This window comes from Pseudophryne corroboree, chromosome 6 (assembly GCF_028390025.1).
Source record: "Pseudophryne corroboree isolate aPseCor3 chromosome 6, aPseCor3.hap2, whole genome shotgun sequence".
Lineage (NCBI taxonomy): Eukaryota > Metazoa > Chordata > Amphibia > Anura > Myobatrachidae > Pseudophryne > Pseudophryne corroboree.
Genome location: NC_086449.1, coordinates 777,905,303 through 777,913,916, shown reverse-complemented (window position 1 = coordinate 777,913,916; position 8,614 = coordinate 777,905,303). Strand labels below are relative to the sequence as shown.

The window sequence follows — 8,614 nt, the reverse complement described above, 5'->3', positions numbered from 1 at the left end:
GGCCGCAGGGTGGGGCAGAGAGGATTAGTTTAATTGATCGCCCCCTGTTGGGATGCCGGTGTCAGTGTTCTGACTGTCAAGCCACCATCCAGGACAACGTCAAGATTCCGCACACGATCAGTGGTTTGTAATTCTGAATCCCCGAGTGTAAGTCCAGTTGGTTGGCTATGCTGCAGTCTTGTCTTTTGATGTTGTGGTCCTATCATAAGGACCTCTGTATTATCCGGGTTCAGTCGCAGCCAACTGGCGCTCATCCACTCCTGGAGCTCAGCTAGACAGCCATTTAGGGTTGCTATTGGGTTATCAGTGCGCGGAGCAAAGGACAAGTACAGTTGTGTATCATCTGCATAGCAGTGGTAGACCAGGCCATAGCACCTGATTATTTCACCCAGCGGGAGCATGTATACTGCAAAAGGCATGGGGGCTAGTATAGAACCTTGTGGGACACCACATGGCAATGGCACTGATGGTGATGAGTATACTCCAGATGATACTCTCTGTGACCTGCCTGTGAGAAATTATTCGAACCAGCTTAGAACTGTGTGATCCAGTCCACAAAAATGTATCAGTCGCTCAATCAGAAGCCTATGGTCCACGGTATCAAATGCTGCAGAGAGATCCAGAAGGATTAATATTAAACAGTCACCTCTGTCTCTTGCCATCATGAGATCATTTAACACACACACCAGGGCTGTTTCAGTGCTATGTCTTCTCCTGAATCCTGATTGGAATGGATCATAAATTTAATGGGTTGTCAGGCGGGTTTCCAGTTGATTTGCAACCACTTTCTCAATAACCTTTCCTAGGAAAGGAAGGTTTGATACCGGTCTATAGTTGGTCATGCAGTCGGGATCTAAATTAGGTTTTTTTAAGAAGAGGTCTAACAATTGCTTCCTTTAGGGGTCCAGGAAAAATTCCTGTCTGCAAAGAGCATTGAACAATTTTTGCAAAGACAGGACCAGTTATATCCATACAACCTATTAGAAGCTTAGTTGAGGCTGGGTCCAGAACACAGGTGGTGGGATGCAAAATCCGAGCAATTTCAGCAGTGTGCTTTACATCCACTGGGTCAAAGCTGGTCCATGAAGGCAGGTGGCTTATATTGGCAGACTTTGTAGTTTGGCACTCCTTTGATGGCACTGAGGAGATTCCAGTCCGGATGGTGGATATTATATCTGCAAGATATCGCCTGTGCTGTAGAAGAAGGAAACCTACAAAAGTACGCATGCACAAGAGGATGCACAATGGTGGGTGTGGTGACATGAGGTTTGCAGCACTTTCCCCTTTGATCCAACCTCAGAGCAAGCGCTGCACCAACGGAGAGTGCTTTCCCTCTGAACAACAGCATGGTTTTGTAGCTTCAGAAAAAGCTAAGGGGTCTATTCATGAAACAGTGAAAAGAGTGGAGAAGTGAGTCTGTGGAGAAGTTACCCATGGCAACCAATCAGCTGCTCCGTACAATTGTATAGCATGCAAATGATAAATGTTACTCCAATGCTGATTGGTTGCCATGGGCAACTTCTCTACTGGCTCACTTCTCCACACTTTTCACTGCTTCATAAATAGACCCCTCAATCACTCCAATTTTTGTTTCACTTTACATTATTCAAGTGTAATGAAATAAGCTATTTCTAAATCCATTTTCCAGAAACAAGTAATGTTACAATCTAAAAAAGTATTTTATTCCTGCTCATAGGCTAATTAAAATATTAAGCAGGCCCAAGCAGAGCAGGAACAGTGCAATCCAACAATAAAAATATATTTTACCTATTCTGAGACAAAGCTACGGACTCTAATGAGGTGTGACTAATGGATAATGATTTAAACTGTATCTAACCATATTTACTGTGGTCACAGTATTATTGCACAGATATATTCATGCTGATGCAGAGTGAGACCAACATCATCTTGTGTAGAGACGGGATGGAGGAGGGCTGAGGCATTCTGATATATGCCATGTATGGAAGCTAAGATCTGAATGAGGTGCGGGCATTGGGTGGCGTGGCCAAATCCAAGAGACATATCCACGCCCCCTCTGAAAGTGCAAGTGCGCTGCATAAGGGAACATTTGTAATTAGCTACACCTCCCCCCCCTCCTATGTCACTTGTGCCAAGCAAGGTTGTATCCATATGGTTGCGAACAGAAGTAGACACAGAGACACATGCAGGCCCGACGACAGGAGGGGTCATAGGGGACACCCGTACCAGGCCCTAAGAATATGGCACAGAAAAATGGGGCCAGCCCTTCACTATGAGAGAGGCACCGCAGCAGGCAGCAACAGCAGGGGAGCAGCCAGTATGAAGTAACACCACCTTCCATAGCTTCACTCAGAGCCTAACAGGGAAGGGAGAGAGATGTTGTGTTGAGTCTTATGGCCAATATGATGTTTAACTAACAGAATCCTAATACTTCTGAAGGAGGTCAGTGCCATAAGCAGTGCTTTATCCTTAATTGAGGTTATTGTGGATACACTGTAACATTAAAAAACAACGAAAGCACAGTGAACATTGGGTTTATACAAAGTCTCCCATAATCAAATAGGGAAATCAATAGGGAAACCCTGCCATAAAATAATAACTCATATTCTAATGTGAATGTAATAACTTTAAATAAGGTGTGATATCACATTTTCCTTATGTCAGTCACACAAAAGACAGGTGCCTCAAACCAGTGGCCAGTGTAGTGGATTCTGTGAGGTCATGCTGTGATGTCATAATGGTATCAACTGCCTATATCTCGGGTTGGCTGCTGCCTCTCTCATTCTCCTTCAATACCTGGAGACAGACAGCTCACCGGCAGCTCACCGGCAGGAGTAGAAACAACTGGCAGGAGAAACACACTTGGCTGAGAGGTTAGTAACTGGACAAAGACAAGGGCAGCTAGATGTGGCAGCAGACTTAGGGGCCCATTTATCAGCTATTCAAACCTGTTGCATATGTGCTCCAGCCAATCAGTTCCCAACTGTCATGTGTTTAAAAATTACCATTGGGAGCTGATTGGCTGGAGCAACATTTATCATACGGAATGAGTTTTAAACAGCTAGAAATCTGTGATAAATGGGCAACAAGAATCAGAGGGGAATAGAAATGATTGCTTTAATGATTTAATAAGACAGAACATAGGATACAGATACTACACATTAAACTGGAAACAAATACATAGTAAATGAAATTATGTCATAGCTGGTGCTTATTTAAATAATACTATCATGTTTTATTTAAAACGCTTTGTATTATACATGTGTATGTTAGTTTATTACAGTGGTCACTGAGGTTTTCCATGATGGTTTCATCTTCTGCCACTGAAGCCAAACTACGGAGCTATTTATGTACTGAGAAATCCTCACCGCTCTCCTGGTTTCCTTATTACACACTGAGCCATAGAGTAGATCAGTAATACATGGCCACCATTAATTATTAGTAATCTAGGGGGAGATCTCTCATCCCTTCTAATGATGGGAGGTGTTGCCTATAGCAACAATCCGATGTTAACTATTGTATCATTGCATGGAGTATACTAGATATATAATAGCTAGAAGATAATTGGTTGCTATGGGCAACAGCTCCTTTTATACTCTTTAGAAGGTTTGATAAGTCTGAAAATATTAGGGAAGGCAGAAAGTAGGTTTATGTCGGACACCGAAGATGATTTTATAAATTCCAACAATGAAAGTGTTCTCAGCTTACATAAGTATAATAGTAACCGGTGAAATGGACTGTCCAGAAAGGCCATTATACAGCTTACAGTTTCAGGTTCTAGTTGATCTTATATATGAATGTATATACTTAAATACTGTAGTTGATGTTACTTACAATTGTAAATGCATTGCAAGGCATCTAACACTGTCTACTCTTCATCTGTCTCCACATCAGCACTATGGCCCCGAGATGGATGATCACACTGTGGGAGTCGATAACTGCCTGCTGTCCATGCAGAAGATACAGGAGCTGGAATGCTCAGAGAAGAGATGTCCACTTGCCTCGCCATACCAGGCTTGAGGAAGAAATGCCTCCAACCAAGCCAGTGGGTTATGATCACTCTGATGGCAGTTTATCCAAAAAACTATCTCCCAGTGAGAAGAACAAGGATCGCCAGATAAAAGTCCTCGATCTCATTAACAAACAGTTAGTCGAGGAGAACAACTTGTTAGCGGCAGAAAACACCTTATTAAAACTCAAGGTTGAAATGCTTAAAGACACGCTAACGAAGGTCATAGAGCTGTTGTAGGCCCCTGTGTAACTCCGCCGCTGTTACGGAGGCTCACCCAGTAGCTGACCAGTAACCATGGATTCTTATCTTTATGCACTCACCTATTAGAGCAGGGGGAAATATGCACTAAGAGGTTTCTGTAATCTTCCAATCGAAAAGGAGCGACCTTTCTTTTTTGAAGTCTGCATAAATCTGTCAGTGTGTATTTTCCACCTTTTCTCACCTTCTCTAATAGGTAAGTACATAAAAACAGTGATCCATGGCCAACATCTACTGGTTACAGCTTACTGTGGTTATATCTGGTAGTTAATCTTTACATCAATAAAGAGCCAGAGCAAAAATATTGTCTTCAGTGCATTCTTGTCTCTATTTAATGTATTTGTAGTGAGAAATATATCTTATGTCTATCTAAATATATAACTATGATAATTAGTCATAATATGAAAAAATATTCATATTATCAGGGAAAACAATTCCATTATCACCAGTAAGGGGTGGGTGTAAGTCCCGATACTAATAGTGACTGTGGATGGAGATACTCAGCGGCACGTCCTTCTGTGTGAAGACAAACAGATAACCGGCATAGATGGCGGATATTCGCATTAGCATACGACAGTAAACAGGCTGCTGCGGTTGCACAAAGCAGCGTCTGCCAATGTGTCCTTAGTGTTTCTATTAGTGTTTCACACCTTACACACTTAGAACTATTTTATCTCCTTATATACTTCTTTTCTCTTACGTCCTAGAGGATGCTGGGGACTCCGTAAGGACCATGGGGTATAGACGGTCTCCGCAGGAGACATGGGCACTCTAAAGACTTTAGAATGGGTGTGCACTGGCTCCTCCCTCTATGCCCCTCCTCCAGACCTCAGTTAGATCCTGTGCCCAGAGGAGACTGGGTGCACTGCAGGGGAGCGCAGCTGAGTTTCTCAGTAAAAGACTTTTTGTTAGGTTTTTTATTTTCAGGGAGCACTGCTGGCAACAGGCTCCCTGCATCGTGGGACTGAGGGGAGAGAAGCAGACCTACTTAAATGATAGGCTCTGCTTCTTAGGCTACTGGACACTATTAGCTCCAGAGGGTCGGAACGCAGGTCTCACCCTCGCCGTTCGTCCCGGAGCCACGCCGCCGTCCTCCTCACAGAGCCGGAAGATAGAAGCCGGGTGAGTATTAAGTAGAAAAGAAGACTTCTCAGGCGGCAGAAGACTTCAGATCTTCACTGAGGTAACGCGCAGCGTTACCGCTGCGCGCCATTGCTCCCACACAGACACACACAGCGGGCACTGTAAGGGTGAAGGGCGCAGGGGGGGGCGCACTGGGCAGCAATAAAAACCTCAAGGGACACTGGCATATAAATGAGATACTGCGGAGGCAGTATATTAATAAACCGCCGCCAGTATAAATAATTTGAGCGGGACCGAAGCCCGCCGGTGAGGGGGCGGGGCTTGGTCCTCCAGCACTAACCAGCGCCATTTTCTCCACAGCATAATAATTCATATAAGCGTGTATTTTACCCAGAAATTAGGATCAAGAACTCGCTTATATAAAACAAATCACTGGAATTATTCGTTCTAATCAATGGTATTATTGGTCCAAATCACTGGAAGAAAATGGAATGTATGGATACTTGCAGTGACACAGAGCTGCAAGATACAGCAATGCCTACTGTTCACAACTATATACTGTTGGGTCACCAAAATGCTGCACTGTAATACTATATGTACTGCTCACAAAAATGCCGCACAGATATGGAATGGATACTTGCAGTGACACAGAGCTGCAAGATACAGCAATGGCCTACTGTACAACTATATACTGTTAGTCACCAAAATGCTGCACTGTAATACTATATATTTACTGCTCACAAAAATGCCGCACAGATATGGAATGGATACTTGCAATGACACAGAGCTGCAAGATACAGCAATGGCCTTCGGTACTGTACTACTATAATTATTATATAGATGACAGATATAAAGTTACATTGTGGGGGAATCCAGTATACGTTCTGTCACCAGGTACCAGTGAATGGCCACATCATGTATATAGGTGACAGATATAAAGTTACATTGTGGGCAGGGCCGGTGCTAGGGTGTTCGACGCCCCCCTGCAAACTATAAATTTGCGCCCTCCCATATTCCTTTGGCGCGCGCCGGGAAAAGGGGTGTGGTCTCACAAGTAAGGGGCATGGCCACACAGTAGTACCCCCATTTAAAATTATGCCACGATGTAGCACAATCTTATTAATCTTATACGTAATGCCCCACCCGTAGTAGTAGCGTCCTTATTTGTAATGCACCCCAGTAGTAGTAGCATCCTTATACATAATGCACCCACAGTAGTAGTAGCATCCTTATACATAATGCACCCACAGTAGTAGTAGCATCCTTATACATAATGCACCCCCAGTAGTAGTAGCATCCTTATACATAATGCACCCACAGTAGTAGTAGCATCCTTATACATAATGCACCCACAGTAGTAGTAGCGTCCTTATACGTAGTGCACCCCCAGTAGTAGATGCATCCTTATACGTAATACCCCACAGTAGTAGTAGCATCCTTATACATAATGCCCCCCCAGTAGTAGTAGCATCCTTATACATAATGCCCCCCCAGTAGTAGACGCGTCCTTATACATAATGCCCCCCCAGTAGTAGTAGCATTCTTATACATAATGCCCCCCCAGTAGTAGTAGCATCCATATACGTAATGCCCCCCCAGTAGTAGTAGCATTCTTATACATAATGCACCCACAGTAGTAGTAGCATTCTTATACATAATGCCCCCCCAGTAGTAGTAGCATCCTTATACATAATGCCCCCCCGAGTAGTAGTAGCATCCTTATACATAATGCACCCCCAGTAGTAGTAGCATCCTTATACATAATGCCTCCCCAGTAGTAGTAGCATTCTTATACATAATGCACCCACAGTAGTAGTAGCATCCTTATACATAATGCCCCCCGAGTAGTAGTAGCATCCTTATACATAATGCCCTCCCAGTAGTAGTAGCATCCTTATACATAATGCCCCCCCAGTAGTAGTAGCATCCTTTTACATAATGCCCCCCGAGTAGTAGTAGCATCCTTATACATAATGCACCCCCAGTAGTAGTAGCATCCTTATACATAATGCCCCCCCAATAGTAGTAGCATTCTTATACATAATGCCCCCCCAGTAGTAGTAGCATCCTTATACGTAATGCCCCCCCAGTAGTAGTAGCATTCTTATACATAATGCACCCACAGTAGTAGTAGCATTCTTATACATAATGCCCCCCCAGTAGTAGTAGCATCCTTATACATAATGCCCCCCCGAGTAGTAGTAGCATCCTTATACATAATGCACCCCCAGTAGTAGTAGCATCCTTATACATAATGCCTCCCCAGTAGTAGTAGCATTCTTATACATAATGCACCCACAGTAGTAGTAGCATCCTTATACATAATGCCCCCCGAGTAGTAGTAGCATCCTTATACATAATGCCCTCCCAGTAGTAGTAGCATCCTTATACATAATGCCCCCCCAGTAGTAGTAGCATCCTTTTACATAATGCCCCCCGAGTAGTAGTAGCATCCTTATACATAATGCACCCCCAGTAGTAGTAGCATCCTTATACATAATGCCTCCCCAGTAGTAGTAGCATTCTTATACATAATGCACCCACAGTAGTAGTAACATCCTTATACATAATGCCCCCCGAGTAGTAGTAGCATCCTTATACATAATGCCCTCCCAGTAGTAGTAGCATCCTTATATATAATGCACCCACAGTAGTAGTAGCATCCTTATACATAATGCCCCCCGAGTAGTAGTAGCATCCTTATACATAATGCCCTCCCAGTAGTAGTAGCATCCTTATACATAATGCCTCCCCAGTAGTAGTAGTAGCGTCCTTATACATAATGCACCCACAGTAGTAGTAGCGTCCTTATACATAATGCCCCCCCAGTAGTAGACGCATCCTTATACGTTATACCCCCCAGTAGTAGTAGCATCCTTATACATAATGCCCCCCCAGTAGTAGTAGCATCCTTATACATAATGCCCCCCGAGTAGTAGTAGCATCCTTATACATAATGCCCCCCGAGTAGTAGTAGCATCCTTATACATAATGCCCCCCCAGTAGTAGTAGCATCCTTATACATAATGCCCCCCGAGTAGTAGTAGCATCCTTATACATAATGCCCCCCCAGTAGTAGTAGCATTCTTATACATAATGCACCCACAGTAGTAGTAGCGTCCTTATACGTAGTGCACCCCCAGTAGTAGACGCGTCCTTATACGTAATACCCCCCAGTAGTAGTAGCATCCTTATACATAATGCCCCCCCCAGTAGTAGTAGCATCCTTATACATAATGCCCCCCCCAGTAGTAGTAGCGTCCTTATACGTAATGCCCTCCC

At 43.8% G+C, this 8,614-nt stretch overlaps 1 long non-coding RNA gene across 1 annotated transcript; it reads left to right on the top strand.

Annotated features, from left to right (window-relative positions):
* Positions 1 to 2,554: 2,554 nt before the first annotated feature.
* Positions 2,555 to 4,551, top strand: LOC134935711 (uncharacterized). Its single transcript, XR_010180358.1, has 2 exons — positions 2,555 to 2,852; positions 3,874 to 4,551. It is a non-coding gene; the product is annotated as an uncharacterized LOC134935711 (long non-coding RNA).
* The last annotated feature ends 4,063 nt before the right edge of the window (positions 4,552 to 8,614 follow it).